The following is a 16,863-nucleotide window of genomic DNA, read 5'->3' as shown; positions in this document are numbered from 1 at the left end:
ACTACCTGAAAAGGAACTTAGAAAAGTAACGTCTTGAAGAAGACTACCTGAAAAGGTATTTAGAAAAAGAATGTCTTGAAGAAGACTACCTCAAAAGGTACTTAGAAAAAGAATGTCCTGAAGAAGACTACCTGAAAAGGTACTTAGAGAAGGAATGTCTAAAAAAGACTACCTGAAAAGGTACTTAGAAAAAGGATGTCTTGAAGAAGACTACCTGAAAAGGTACTTAGAAACAGAATGTCCTGAAGAGGACTACCTAAAAAGGTTTTTTTTGGAAATGACGATGACTGTCTTAGAGAAGACTACCTAAAAAGGTATGGAGTAATGTATTGACCAATGTATGTAATGCATGATTTGTATGTATTTGTATGATGCTCCAATGGTAGGTTATTAATAACCAAAGCGTATATAGTTCGCTGGAGTTGCAGGTTTGCTTGATAAGATGGGGGGTGATGCTAGCACGATTTCCCAATACCTGTTTTGTTTGAACTTTGGAGATCGTAGTTAGGAGAAATATTTGATCGAGGTCGTAAAGTGCGAGAACGCCTTTATCTTATGATGTGTGTCTTGCGGATTTGATATCCATTGCCCCAGTATTTTCATGGAGAAAGATGCTTATGAAGGAAGTGCCCCAGGGAATAGCCTTGTCATATGCTTCGATGTTTAGATTGAAGGGTGTGCCCCTGATCTCCAGGTCATGGAAGGTTATCCATAGTGTTCTATCCTTTGAATTTGAATTCTTCCCATGTCTGACATGCCCCTGTTTGCGATTGCTTTGAGATGTGCCCCAAGTCGATTGAACCTTAGGAAGACTGCCCCTAGTTAATAGGATGTTCGATTGTATGCCCCTGTGCTCCTTGAAATTTTTGCCCCTGTTTAGGAGAACCCCCTAGATGTGGTTCCCCCGACTCCAGGGTCTTTATTAGAAATGATCACCTTTGATTAACCCATTTCGAGATTTCCTCGATGCTAAGTGTATACTCGTAGATGGTGTTGTACCTTTTGAGAAGTAGCTCCAATGGAATACGTATGCAAGTTTTGAAATCGAAGTCCGTTATGAATTAGGACTGGATGGTTTTGGAAAGAATGCTTGAAGAAGCACATTGGTTAGAGATAGTTTTAACAAACATAGGAGTCAGTATAACAAATCCTGCTTAACATGCTTTCATGGTTAACCTTGCCTCAATTAGGACTTTTAAATGTTGTAACTTGGCCTGGTTCATGTTTTAAGAAACAATGGATATAAGGCTCAAAATTTATTTAACCCACCCCTTTCTCCTTGATGTTCTCCAGATCCTATAAATTCGCCTAATCCAATGAATGTGCTTTGTTTACAAGAGAATTGTTTCAGTTCCAATGTTGAGCAAAAGCCTTAGTAGAGATTCAAGCATTGACGGACAAAAGTTGTAAAGATCCAAGCATAGACGAGAAGCTTCGATGATTTAGCAGTCACAAGATTGTACTTTGTATTTTGCCTTTGTTTTATTTATCCCTTATTTTTGCATGAACCAACTCCTTGAGTTTGATCCATCGGGATGCCCTAATTTTTGCCTAAGTCGTTCTTTTGTTTTCATGGAATTTTCCATTTTGACTTAGCGGGCGTTTTCCTCCTTTTCTTTCGAATGCTCCTTTTGAAGTACTTGATCCTTGGATATTGAATGTTGTGACTGCCATGTCGATTTTGATTTGTAAGCTTCGCCTTTGATACTTCCTCGATCTTGAATGATGTAATGAGGAAGAAGATTGTTGTGAATGTTATCTCCATTACTTCCTCAATCTTTGATGAATGCGAGGAAGAAAATATGCTTGAACCTTTGCTTTGCTTGATCCTTTGCTTGGATTGAGTGATTCTCTTGACAACCAAAATACACCATTGAATTAATTGAAATCTACCCTGCCCCTGGTTGAAATCAAGGTTTATTTAAAAAGTAGAAGAAAACTCCAACTCCTGGCTCGAGGGGGTGACGAGGGATTAACATCCTTATATCTCCACTGTTTGGGAATGGAAACAATGCCTGTACATCCTCAGCTCGGTCTTACCTTGAAAGCATATATTTAGCTGGACTTAGTTATTTGTATTCGTCATTCTCCCTCAAGTTTGTTAATACTCTTAGATTTGAAATTTGAAATAGAATAGAAGTGTACGAGTGAAAACTCGTAGTAGTGAGTGAATGAAGCGGATGAATTGATTTTAAAACATGCATGATTATTTTATTGAATTACTATTTGAAAGATACAATGTTTATACACGGTAACACTTAGCGATTGTAGAGTTTACAATTTTGACATGATAATCATCTATTAATCCTAGGGACAATCTCCTTTGTTGATCCATTGACCTTGTTTTATTCCTTAGTTGATGAACTTGTAGATGTGAAGGGTAACCTCGAGTGCTCCTTGGGCATGTCAAACCTGTCGGGAATAAATTGTTAGCGGTGGGTTTTCGTCGTATCGGAACTTCATGAGTTTCTCTTGACTGAACCTCTTTTGCTTTTCCTAAGGATAGTATCACACCATTGCAACCTTCAAGGTTTGTAGATTCATAGAAAAACCTGTGACTCTTTTGCCCCTTGGTGTGGAGTTAACACACGGCGCCTTCTCTCCATTGTATTTACGCATCTTTGTTCAGGATTTTGCCCCAGTTGGACTAATCCTTGCCCCCAGGTTATCGTAGAGCATCCTTGTAAATTTGATATGTTCTAAGATGAACCCCTTTACGACTAGATACATCTTGAGTGTATCTATGAGGGAACTCTTTGTTGAACTAATCCTTGCTCGATGAAAACCTTTATTGTATTTATAATCCTGTTTCGAAAAAGGCATGAACACGCGGTTGGCATAGCGGAAGACATCCTCTTTTTTTTAGCAAGACCAAGATCTTTAATTCTCCTTTCTCCATAGTTTTTTTTTTATCCTTTGATTTTTTTTGGAAGTTTCGGGAAACCGGCTAGCACGGTTGGTATGGTTGCGGGCGAAGACAGAAATGCAAATGTGAATGTATGAATGCATGAAAATGCAAATGCACGCGTAAGCGAAAGACTCCTTGTATTGTAACTCCGTGTATGCAATGCAGACGTGTAAGATATGATCCTAGGGATAGCCTTAGAGGCGACATTAGACCCTCTTGGAATTTTTGCAGGATAAATGTTATGACACGCTAAGGGAAATCCCTTGGATTCGAGAGTATGCAGAAGATAACGGCTAGTGACCGTTCAAGACAGTCACTAAATCTCATGACCATCGAGAGGCCAATCAACGTGTACCAATGAATTTGTCCCTCGTGGGAAGGTTCTCTATGCGGAACACAATCTATCTAAGGACGATATCGAATGAAGAGACATCCCTACAGGCTAGGGATGTAATGTGTAAATGGAGATCCAAACCCTACAAGTTAGAGGGTGCGCGGGAGTAAGCATGGAGTGACCGTTCAGGACAGTCACTAGATCTCATAGCCATCGAGAGGCCAGTCGAACGCATGCTAATGAAGTTGTCCTTCGGGGAAGGACGCGTCGTTGTGAAAACACACGGGTGTGAAAGAAAATCCCTATAGGCTAGGGAGTGCGTAGGAGTAGGCACGGGGTGACCGTTCGAGACAGTCAATAGATCGCATGGCCATCGAGAGGCCAATTGACGTGCGTTAATGGAAATGTCCTTCGTGGGAAGGACGCGTAGTTGTAAGAATACAAGGATATAAAAATAAAATCCCTATAGGCTAGGGAATGCATAGATGGTGATGTCCTTCGTGGGAAAGACATGGTCTTTAGAAATTTGAGTCCCTACAGGCTAGGGACCATTTAGGAGTACCTGCAAAATTGCAACGCATAGATATTCGAAGTATATAAATTGCAAACATATAAAGAGCACAGCAGCACAAAAGTCCTAGGTTCATAGGTTCGACGTAGAGGCTCTAGGGAGCCTACCCTTTTTTTGGGAGTGTTCTAGAAGGTCTCATGGGGTCGTTCGTAGCCTCCGAGACTTTTTGTCTCTTCGGATTTTGGAACAACTCATTTTATCCATGAGGTTCGAATTTTTGGGGTAGGTTCCCGGAGAGATCAGCTAAGTATCCAGTCCAGCCCTCCACAAAGTCAAGCTTCGTTTCGGACCTTTCCAAATACCTAACCCACTCCAAGTGGAGTTATCAGTGAGACTCGTAAGGCGATTCATGTCCCCTTTTGGTCTCAAAGTTAACTCCCACACTTAGGTTTAACAACAATTTTATATATCCCAGAAGATGCAATAGAAATAAAAATATTCATTTAAATAAATATTTAATTAAATTGCAGTAGTGAAATTGCAGAGGAAAATAAATAAATAAAATTTAAATATTTACTAACCTCGAAATCCGGCTGCTTATGATACAAAAGAATGCAATACACAGCAAATATTTAAATAAACAGATAAATATTTTAAATGATATAAATAGTTGAAATTACAGATAAATAAATAAATAAAAATTAAATTTTATTTATTTATATTTTTTTTTTAAAGATAAATCTTCCTCCAAATCCTAAAAAAAATGGCAGATTTGCCAAACCCTAAAATGCGCCAAACCTAAACCCTGCCAAAACCTAAAACCTATAGGAGCATAGTATTCACCGTTATGGTTATCCCCAGCAGAGTCGCCAGCTGTAGCAACCTGCCTAAAAATTATAACTTAGAGAGTCGCCACCTATTCTGAAGGGCGAATAGGAAACCCTATGCAGTATAGAGATCAGGGTAAGATACTATATTCAGGTCGAGGGAAGGTGTTAGGCACCCTCAACCCTTTCCTAAAGGCTAACATTCAAAGATAAAGGCGTATGGCAAGGTTTATAAAGAAAGGTGACAAACAGTTAATAGGGTTAAAGACATGATTAAGATTTGGAGGAAGGGGACTCGCCTTGTTGCCAAGTGCCTACGTACCTCCTTAGGGAGGATCAGAGTCTATGTAGTTCGGGGAAGGGTTGTACGCCTTAGAATTAGAATTGAAGGTGTTTGAAATTGTTTGTGCTTTGAAAAGCGTTTTTGAATTGGCTAATTGTTGAGGATGAAAATCCATAGTTTAGTATTGTGGTTTTGAAAGGTTTTGAGAAGTGTTTTTTTTAGATTTGGGCGTACAACCCTGGTTTTTAGTTTGTTACCGTTAGTTGCAATAATCAATAGATTTGATTACCATGGCTAACGGATTAAAGGGAGGATTGCTAACCACTATAATCGATAGATTCAATTATCGCGAATAGCAAATGTGCATATTTTAATTATCGTTACCCCTCATAATCGATAGATTCGATTACAAATAATAACGAATTTGATAAAAGGAAAATGCTAATCATCGTAACCAATAGATTTGGTTAAAACCATTTAGCAAAATAATGTGTATTTTAATTTATAGGATTTGATTAATTAGATTAATCGATTATTAACCATCGCGACCAATAAATTTAGTCGAAACGAATAATAATTTTAATCCTAATATTTCGATATTTTGGACAAATGGGATGGAGCAAACCCTAATATCTTAATATGTTTACATAGGGTTTTTATGGTTTTTATAATTAATATTAACTAGTCAGAGACCCGTGTTGTCGCCCGGGTGCATTATTTGTAGTGTAGTATTTTTTCAACGATACGAAAAAATGTGAAGGAAAGAAGTTTGACCAAATTATACATATAAAATAGAAATTAACCATTTAAAAAAAATACCAAAAAGATATTAGTAGTATGAAAATTATGTTCTAAGTTAAAATAATGATCCACAAAAAAATTAGATTCTAAGTTAAAATGATGATCCACAAAAATAAAATTTACTAATAAAATATTAATATTATGAAAATTAGGTTCTGAATTAAAATAATTTCACATGTGAACATTTCAGAAAGATATGAGAATCTACTTTGTTCATTCAGAAAAAAAATCATCTATCAGTGGTGAAAAGATTTTATTCAATTGTGCACTCCTTTCTCCTTTCTCAAACGGGTGAATTTATTTTAATTTTGATGTAATAATTATTTTAGATATACATATCAAAAACTCATTTTTATTGAGAAAGTACAATGAAAAATTATGAAATCAAAATATTACAACAAATAATATGATTTACAAAATATAATGGTAAACTTGACAAATGATGTATTCAAATACACATGCGAATTTAAATAGAATTACATAATTGTAAAATAATCAATTACTATATAAAGTATAAACTCAATTGTAATAAATAATTTTCGATCAAGGCCATTATAGTTTCGATGAGGTGTCATATAAGGTTATGTTTTACTCTTGGAGTTGGTTAGCTAATAAGGACATGTATTCTCCTTCCTCTAGCTTCTTTGATTGGTACATGGCTCCGCTCGGTTGTTTCAAATCTGTGTAATCTTGTTGTAAAGGTTGCACCTCTAGTGCGATTTCTTTAATTCAATTGGCTTTTGAAAAAAAATTGTAATAAATAATAATAAAAAACTTGTTACATGGAGAAAGAAAAAAATTGTCATTTGAAAATAAAAAATTTATCTTCAAATAAAGATAATAATTTGATAGTGACCCGTAAGATAAAAAGTTAGTTGTTTGAATGATTATGTAATATTATTCAATTTGAAAAATTCTTAAATTATTATATTTTAAAATATAATATAAAACCAATTACAGTACTATAGAGGCCATACATGTAAAGTGTTTTCTTCATAATGAGGAATAGAATACTTGAACCTACTATAGAGGCCATACATGTGAAGTTATTAATAGGTATAACAGCATGCTTGTGCGATTGAGTTTAATTTCTACGGCAATGTAAATCAAACAATAATTGCAGAGAAAGTCTACATTTTTTTTTACAAATATAATAGAAAAATGATGCAAAACAACTTGATATAGAGTACTGTGGAACAATTAGGATGTCAAAGTTGTTTAAAATATACTAAAGACACTACATAATAGTGTCTATAGAGAAAGATGTACTATGTGGAGTAAAAGAAAAGTTCAGCTAATGTTTGCTATGTTACCCAAATATCCAACTTTATAGTATATTGATAGTACTCTATTAATGACTATTATATGGATTGATGACCAAACAGGTTCAGAACCTATTGCTTTAGTTCCATTTTCACAATGTTCTAATTGTTTATATGTAAATATATTTGTAACCATTTGAGTTCCATTATATATATATATATATATATATATATATATATATATATATATATATATATATATATATATATATATATATATATATATATAATGGAACTCAAATGGTTACAAACATATTTACATATAAACAATTAGAACATTGTGAAAATGGAACTAAAGCAATAGGTTCTGAACCTGTTTGGTCATCAATCCATATAATAGTCATTAATAGAGTACTATCAATATACTATACAGTTTGAAACTTGAAAATGAAAAAAGATACAGAAAGTGTAGGTAAATGTAAGAAGAGTTTTAGAGCTAATTTTCAATATGAAAAAATAGTTATAAAGCTAATAATACAATGGAATTATAGAACCGAGGCTACATTCTAGCTTATTCTCTTTTATCTTCTTCTAAATCATCATTTGATCTAATGATAATGTGGAATTATAAAAATAAATGGAACTCAAGAAGTTACTTATATTTCTTAACCCACTGTATCCATGAAAGAAAGATAGAAACAAACCACATTGGAATAAGACAAAATTATAATTACTGCTATAATAGATGCTTCTAAGTTCTGTATGGCCACAGCTCTGTAAACAAATTCCACAAAGATGCTTCTTACTTGTCTAAAAGGAGATAAAAACCTTATGTTGATTTAAGCCAGGAAAATATGTTTTGCATAGAAAGCATGACAACCAGCAATAATTTCTTGTCTATTTGCTAGTGGTAACCAAGACGAAACATCATACGCATTGAACCAAAGCATTGTTCCCTCATCTCATACTCTTACAAGTAACCTTCTCAACAGTTCAAGAATTCCAAAACATGCACCGCATCTGTTTGGAACTCACGCTCTTCGCAATTCTGACAGAAAATGCAATTAGGACTGTGCTTGGAACTCACACTCTACGCAATTCTGTTATTAACTCCCTCATGAATAATTTCAATCATTCTGATCCACAAAATTTGTAGTTTGTGTCATTACTTGAGCTATGTATTATCTTGGTCAGGTGATATGCGTGTTTTCACTGTCATGAATGAGAAGCTAGTTAAGACTAAATCACCAGTCTTATCCGACTTGCGGGTTGTTGCAGAGGTGGAAAATTTGGAAGAGCTCATTAAAGCTAAAGCTACCAGCCTCTTATAAATCGGTAAACTCAAATTTGTAACATTCTCATACCAACAATCTAAACTTGTATTCTTTGGTCTTGCCCCGGTACTTCTACCATTCCATAAAACACTTCTACCATTCCATAAAACACTTCCACCAAGACTCTGCAATAGGCGTAAGGAAAAAGTATAAAGAGATCGAGAACATATCACATAGGTTTAAAGAGATTTTTTGCTATTTTAATATCTCTTGCATAAAATCAAATGACAATTGTGTCCAAGTCATAGAATTTTGAATTACTCTTCATAAAAACCCACACTACAACAACATAAGCATAAAGTTAAAGTAGAGTCCAGTAAAAACATACAGAATGGTTTGTAAAACATGCTACATTTTCCCTATATGTTGCATTGATGACTACTTCCTCACTGATCTTGAACAACTCCATAATTTATATTCGTTAGTGTTATGAATAGCAGTGAATAAATTTTCAATGTTATCAACAATCATGAACCTGTATAGATAATACAGGCATTTGAACCAAATATAGGTCTTAAAAGAACATAGATGGAAATATGGAGAACAACGGAATCAATCTATTGTCTACTCAACCACACCATGATTCAAACTGCTAACACATTAAAGTATAATAAGAGTTTAGTGAAATTTACCTCTGTTTGCATAAATTTGAAAACATCCGGAATGAAAACACCAAAACTAAAGTTAATTAGTTACGAAAACAAATGAAAAGTGCGTAGATAGACCAGAAATAGAATTGTAAAAAGAACACATACTTAAGGGATCAAACAACTGTGTCGGTGGCTGAAGCATCTCATAATGCTTGAAGGGAAATCTTTTGAGCCACTTCTCTCACCCATGTGTATAGATACCTGTAGTGTTATGAAGAGAAAATACAGCAGCTTGGATCTATATAAAAGTTATGAATAAGAATTTTCATTAGAAGTCAGGTTGGAGCAGAAGTACACATGTATGAAATCAAAGATTAAAGATTGTACCTCGGGAAATCTCATTATCACTTGATTTGCACTATCAGGATCGAGCGGAAGAACATTGAAAGGGACTATGATCTCCATCTTTTCACCAATTTTATCTCGTGTCTCCAAAGTCTACTACAATGGCAACACAAATCAACCAAATAAATAATACAACAGCAAGTATAAAGCTAACATGATATTGAATACATATAAGCCAATAAAAAAGAGTGAAAAAAATTCTTAGAAGCCATAAAAAATAACCTCTCCATCAACTTCCATAGATTGGGTCATGTTAACAGCCTTTAAAACTTCAAAAAGAACATTAGCAGTCTATATGCCTTGGTAAGTTGTGTTCTGAAAGAAGAGACAAACTGTCATTATTCATCATACATTTTTTAGAAAACATATCAAACTGAAACGGAGAAAGATGTGATTGAAGTTATAAACGGAGAAAGGAGTAGCAGGGGAAGGAGAAACAAAGACGAGGGAGAAAGGTGGTGGCGGCGATATTAGGGTTTGATGGGAAAAGAGTTGAAGGTTTGAGAGAGAGAGAGAGAGAGAGAGAGAGAGAGATGAAATGAGGTTGTGTGAAATATTGTAGAAAGTGTGCAAGAGGGATTTCGAGACCTGTGTTGTGGGAAATAGAGGGGATTTTGAAATAAAGAAGGATTTGAGTTGCCAAGTGTCTCACACTGATTGGATAATAGAAAAGTAGTTGGGTTATTTTGTTAGTTACAATATTGTCCAAATTATAGTGTAAAAGTTTTTTTAGGGAAGGGCATTTTTGGAAGTATGGTCAATCTCTTATTAATGGGTAGATAGTAGATAGTAGATAGTAGATTAAATAATTAAGTCGAATAATCAGGAAAGATAATCGGGGAAGATAATCGTAAAGATCATAACCCTAATCCTAATTACTATCCTAATTAGCAATTTAATTTTAGAATCAAATCATATTTACAAAAAGTATTAAGACTTAATTATACAAATAATATAAAAGGAAAAATAAAAGAATAATAAAACCTGGGCGCAAGATCAGATGTGGTTGTTGTGTGGCTCTATGGTATGCACCTCCTTTTCAGGTGCGTTGGATCTCAGCTGAGGGAGATCCTATGGCCTGGATGTGAGAGTACGTGATGAACTCCCTTGGCCAGCGCGTATTGGATCTGCTAGTGGGTCTTGATATAACAAAGGCATAAAATATATTGTCTGAGACGGGGATCGAACCGTCTCTCTCACGCTTTGGAATCACATACGCACCAATGGAACACGCTTGCCTTGCTGTTAGTATCATGCATGAAATAAAATAAATAAAAGAGTGTTACCTGGAAATTTAAAACCAACGCGCGGCAACTGGGGTCATCTCCCCCATTCGATTTTCTGCAGAAACAAGGACGTTTTGCCCACGGTTCTAAACTGTGGCCGTAGCTGTTCCTTGCTCTAACCTTCAATTCTTTGCCAAAAAATCCAAAAAGATAGCCCAGGTAAATCATCATAAACCCCCCGACTCCCATGACACCTTTAATTTATCCTAAAACTGCCCCTAAACAGAATCCCCAATTTCAAAAGTCCAGAACCCTAACTATGGTGGTTCCTTCAAATGGCAACCAAAATTAAATTAAATACGCAGAAAGCTTCGGCACATCGATATCAACCATTATATGTGATTAACATCAATTTATAATACGCGAAGAGGTGTAATCGAGTTTGAAACAGAACCAAGCAAACCGTAGCCTATAGGACGCGAATCCGGATGCTCCAATTGATGGTAGCGATGCGAATGGCTTCAGAGAGTGACGAGGGACCTTCTGGGATGCGTGGGATGACTCGAATTGTCCTTAAACTCCTTCTGCCATGGCCACTCAATTCATGATTTTTGGAACTCGGGAATCTGCTCTTCTGCGGCAAAAAACCAACCCCTTATCATTAGGATTCTCAGTGTATATATAATAGGTGAATTTAGGTCACTAAAAGTGAAGTAAATCTTGATGAATCTTGAGAATGCATTTTGAAAAATATGATTTGTAAAACCTTCTAATTCTATCCAATTTCAACCTTTTCTTTCCAATCTTGTCTTGCACGATTTCCATGATATTATATGACATAATCTTGATATTTTGACCCCATAATAGATTTAAAATCAAATATTTAATTTTCCATTAATTATTCTAATTAAATTGAACTTAAAATGAATTAAATCAAAATAAATAAAATAACTAACAAAAAGGCATGGGGTTGGGCCAAGAGACTTCTACCAAGAATAAAATCTAGTTTGGATCAAGAATTATGGGCCCATTTGAAGAACAAAGCTTCTTTCTCTTTTCCTTTTTTATTATTTTTTTTTATTTGTTTCATAATTTTTTGTACTGTATTTAATATTTCAAAAGATAATTAAAACTAATAAAAGAATAAACCTATTAAAATTAATAATAACAGAAAATAATCAAACCAAATATTAAAATTAATAATCAGACAATACTAATTAATAATAATAATAGTTAAAAATGATCAAATCAAATATTGATATTAATAGTCCAACAAAAAATCATAAGCTATATGATCAACTGTGAAACGGACTAAAAATCTCGAAGATGGCTGAGCCCAAACACCTTTTAACCTTAACCCTCATTTTAACTCAGGATATTCTATAAGAACACAGGTTTGACAATAGGAATGTCAAACCCCATGATTCTTAATTTTGATCCTTGATGAATTAAAACACATAAATCGACTGAGCAAATTTTGGGGTATGACAGCGTGAGCTGACTCCCATGAGATTTTCCAATCATTTGTTTGATATCATGCCTTTGCTTTATCTTTCACTTTGAATGTCTTAACCTTTATGTTTTGACCAGTGATTCCATTTGCTTTACATCAATAGCATCTTTCCAAAAATGATTTTGATTTCAAAAATATTCTTTGAGCATTGCATTAAAATTACCATTCTTGAATGAACATTTTATTTTCAAGTAGGCACTCATTTTTCAGGAAGTTCAAACAGTCGAGAAACTTGATCAGTGATCCTATCAGGGGCACGTTATTTCAAGATCCTGTTGTTCATTCAAGATTTGTTTATCAGAATACCATTTCAAGACTTGTAATGGGGCAAGCCATCCCAACAATCATTTAAGAACTGAAGCCATGATCAGTTCATCCCCAATACATTCCAGCTGAAGCCATGATCAGTTAACTTGCAACAATTAGTGAATCAGGGGCAATCTTCTTCAGCAATCCCCAAGCAGTTTTATCAGCCCTTCTCAAAGGATCATTGTTTTGATACAGTTACCAGTGTAATAGAAGTATGTCCAAGCATCTTCTTCGTAAGCAGAATTGGCAGAGTTCTCGTGTTGAGAAATCAGAGTTTTAATCATGCCTCACAAAAGAGTCTCCCTCAGTTGTAACAAACAATTGCATTGCATTGATCATATATCATGCATAGAAAAATTCAACATCATGCATTGAAACAAATTTCATACTCATTTGCATTTTCCAAGGTCCTGTTGCTATCAACATCTTCACCTTGAGATCAAAGTCCAACTTACTTGGCACCTATCCAAAACAGATACTTGTTCGTCTTGTCCGTCTAGTGTTGTTCCTTGAGGTATCCTTTCTTCAAGGACCTTCCAGAAGCTGAAGACCTTCCAGAAGATCGCCCTGGTGAGATTGCTGTCCCTGTTGGCAGAAGTTCTGGCGCTTCTTCTTCTGGTGAACCCTCAGCTCTGATGAACACTTTGGAAGCTCTACATCAAAATCAAGCCATGCTAGCTTCTCGTTTGGACATGCAAGAAGCAACAAATGCTGAGTTTCGCTCCTTCATGGCAAGGCAAACTGCAAGCACTGACGAGATTCATGACATACTGGCGCAGATTTTGTCTAGGCTAGGGTCTTAGTCTTTGGTCATTGTAGTTTTCTTTCCTTGTTGCATCTGCTTATTCTGCATACATCTTTTGTAATCCTGTTTGTTCAATCAATGAAAAGTTATTTTGTTTCTTTCCTATTGTCTTTTGCTTTTCATCTGAATCTTTTATGTTTTTGATGTTATGACAAAAAGGGGGAGAAATATGTGATAAATGATCTGATTAATATTATCGGTTACCGGGTAAAAAGGCCCCACATTACTAACAAGAACTTGTAAGTTCTGTGTTGTTTAAGTGTTTTGCAGGAATGAAGACATCTTTCAAAGCTCAACATGAGAAGCAAAACCATGAGGAGAAGCAATTTTAAAGAATCAAGCTCTTGGATTCTTCAAGAAAGCTGAGTGCTATGAAGCTTCAGAATCAGAAGCAAGAAGCGAGAAGGAAGAATGTTCAGATATTCTGATGATAGAATATGCTCTGAAACATTATGTCTATTTTTTCTGATACATATTATGTATCTCTGATACATATTATGTAGCTCTGATACATATTATGTGTTCTGACTCATTCATGCTGACTTTTGTCGTTTAGCTTTGTTCTGTAACATTTCAGGATGTAGAGATGCTCTGATGATGCTCTGGTACATTCAACAATGTTCTGATACAATCTAGCATGAAGTAATGTAAGAAGAAATTCAAGCTCTGAAGCTGTCCTAATGGAATCAGAAATCAGAAGCTGTGAATGTTCTGAGGATCTAAAGAAATTCAAGTTCTGAACCTGTCCGATGGAAGCAAGAATTAGAAGTTGTGGATGTTCTGAGGATCTAAAGAAATTCAAGTTCTGAAGCTGTCCGATGGAAGCAGGAATCAGAAGCTGTGGATGTTCTGAGGATCAAAGAAATTCAAGTTCTGAAGCTGTCCTATGGAAGCAAGAATCAGAAGTCATGAATGTTCTGAAGATCAAGCACATGTGAACGTCTCTACTGAAATACTCAGGGAAGTCTTTTAATATTAAAATTCTTCTAGTATTTATTTCAGGGGGAGATTATTCATCTCAGGGGGAGATTGTTCATCTCAGGGGGAGACATACTCACATGCTTATGCTATAGCTGTGTAATTGTCTTTAGCCGTCAGCTCTTTCTGATCGCAAATTCATATCATTTATATATGTTTTTGTCATCATAAAAAAGGGGGAGATTGTTAGAACAAGATTTGTTCTAATCAATATTCTTAGTTTTGATGATAACAAGGATATGAATTTTGTATGAGATAATGTGGTACTCTAATACACTGCAATTTCCCTTTCAGGAAATATATAAAGAGTATGCACAAATCAGCGCTCAGAAGCTTTGACTCAGAAGGTTCAGCATGCAACATCAGAACATGGTCTGGCAAGACATCAGAAGATGGTCAAAGCAGAATCAGAACATGGGACTATGGAAGCATCAGAAGAACTTGAGTTCAGAAGCAGAAGCACTGAAGTTCTCATGGTATCACGCTCAGAAGCACTTCAAGGTCAGAAGACAAGAAGATGCTCTTTCTTGATGTATCCTTTCTGACTCGGATGTTGAGATGGAAGGTGCAGAAGCTGAAGACCTTCCAGAAGATCGCCCTGGTGAGATTGCTGTCCCTGTTGGCAGAAGTTCTGGCGCTTCTTCTTCTGGTGAACCCTCAGCTCTGATGAACACTTTGGAAGCTCTACATCAAAATCAAGCCATGCTAGCTTCTCGTTTGGACATGCAAGAAGCAACAAATGCTGAGTTTCGCTCCTTCATGGCAAGGCAAACTGCAAGCACTGACGAGATTCATGACATACTGGCGCAGATTTTGTCTAGGCTAGGGTCTTAGTCTTTGGTCATTGTAGTTTTCTTTCCTTGTTGCATCTGCTTATTCTGCATACATCTTTTGTAATCCTGTTTGTTCAATCAATGAAAAGTTATTTTGTTTCTTTCCTATTGTCTTTTGCTTTTCATCTGAATCTTTTATGTTTTTGATGTTATGACAAAAAGGGGGAGAAATATGTGATAAATGATCTGATTAATATTATCGGTTACCGGGTAAAAAGGCCCCACATTACTAACAAGAACTTGTAAGTTCTGTGTTGTTTAAGTGTTTTGCAGGAATGAAGACATCTTTCAAAGCTCAACATGAGAAGCAAAACCATGAGGAGAAGCAATTTTAAAGAATCAAGCTCTTGGATTCTTCAAGAAAGCTGAGTGCTATGAAGCTTCAGAATCAGAAGCAAGAAGCGAGAAGGAAGAATGTTCAGATATTCTGATGATAGAATATGCTCTGAAACATTATGTCTATTTTTTCTGATACATATTATGTATCTCTGATACATATTATGTAGCTCTGATACATATTATGTGTTCTGACTCATTCATGCTGACTTTTGTCGTTTAGCTTTGTTCTGTAACATTTCAGGATGTAGAGATGCTCTGATGATGCTCTGGTACATTCAACAATGTTCTGATACAATCTAGCATGAAGTAATGTAAGAAGAAATTCAAGCTCTGAAGCTGTCCTAATGGAATCAGAAATCAGAAGCTGTGAATGTTCTGAGGATCTAAAGAAATTCAAGTTCTGAACCTGTCCGATGGAAGCAAGAATTAGAAGTTGTGGATGTTCTGAGGATCTAAAGAAATTCAAGTTCTGAAGCTGTCCGATGGAAGCAGGAATCAGAAGCTGTGGATGTTCTGAGGATCAAAGAAATTCAAGTTCTGAAGCTGTCCTATGGAAGCAAGAATCAGAAGTCATGAATGTTCTGAAGATCAAGCACATGTGAACGTCTCTACTGAAATACTCAGGGAAGTCTTTTAATATTAAAATTCTTCTAGTATTTATTTCAGGGGGAGATTATTCATCTCAGGGGGAGATTGTTCATCTCAGGGGGAGACATACTCACATGCTTATGCTATAGCTGTGTAATTGTCTTTAGCCGTCAGCTCTTTCTGATCGCAAATTCATATCATTTATATATGTTTTTGTCATCATAAAAAAGGGGGAGATTGTTAGAACAAGATTTGTTCTAATCAATATTCTTAGTTTTGATGATAACAAGGATATGAATTTTGTATGAGATAATGTGGTACTCTAATACACTGCAATTTCCCTTTCAGGAAATATATAAAGAGTATGCACAAATCAGCGCTCAGAAGCTTTGACTCAGAAGGTTCAGCATGCAACATCAGAACATGGTCTGGCAAGACATCAGAAGATGGTCAAAGCAGAATCAGAACATGGGACTATGGAAGCATCAGAAGAACTTGAGTTCAGAAGCAGAAGCACTGAAGTTCTCATGGTATCACGCTCAGAAGCACTTCAAGGTCAGAAGACAAGAAGATGCTCTTTCTTGATGTATCCTTTCTGACTCGGATGTTGAGATGGAAGGTGCAGAAGCTGAAGACCTTCCAGAAGATCGCCCTGGTGAGATTGCTGTCCCTGTTGGCAGAAGTTCTGGCGCTTCTTCTTCTGGTGAACCCTCAGCTCTGATGAACACTTTGGAAGCTCTACATCAAAATCAAGCCATGCTAGCTTCTCGTTTGGACATGCAAGAAGCAACAAATGCTGAGTTTCGCTCCTTCATGGCAAGGCAAACTGCAAGCACTGACGAGATTCATGACATACTGGCGCAGATTTTGTCTAGGCTAGGGTCTTAGTCTTTGGTCATTGTAGTTTTCTTTCCTTGTTGCATCTGCTTATTCTGCATACATCTTTTGTAATCCTGTTTGTTCAATCAATGAAAAGTTATTTTGTTTCTTTCCTATTGTCTTTTGCTTTTCATCTGA

The 16,863-nt window shown here is 35.8% G+C and overlaps 1 long non-coding RNA gene across 3 annotated transcripts; it reads right to left on the bottom strand.

Annotated features, from left to right (window-relative positions):
* Positions 1 to 7,640: 7,640 nt before the first annotated feature.
* LOC131620232 (uncharacterized) lies at positions 7,641 to 9,816 on the bottom strand. Of its 3 annotated transcripts, none has more exons than XR_009288998.1 (5): positions 9,478 to 9,816; positions 9,238 to 9,351; positions 9,016 to 9,148; positions 8,893 to 8,938; positions 7,641 to 8,385 (listed from the first exon to the last, which is right to left on the bottom strand). It is a non-coding gene; the product is annotated as an uncharacterized LOC131620232 (long non-coding RNA). The 3 variants fall into 3 exon arrangements; XR_009288996.1 differs by having other exon boundaries at positions 9,238 to 9,348; XR_009288997.1 differs by having other exon boundaries at positions 9,016 to 9,111; positions 9,238 to 9,348.
* Between the last annotated feature and the right edge of the window lie 7,047 nt (positions 9,817 to 16,863).

The sequence above is a fragment of the Vicia villosa genome, linkage group LG1 (genome assembly GCF_029867415.1).
Source record: "Vicia villosa cultivar HV-30 ecotype Madison, WI linkage group LG1, Vvil1.0, whole genome shotgun sequence".
Lineage (NCBI taxonomy): Eukaryota > Viridiplantae > Streptophyta > Magnoliopsida > Fabales > Fabaceae > Vicia > Vicia villosa.
Note: the sequence above shows the minus strand (reverse complement) of the source record. Positions and strands in the feature narration are given on the sequence as shown.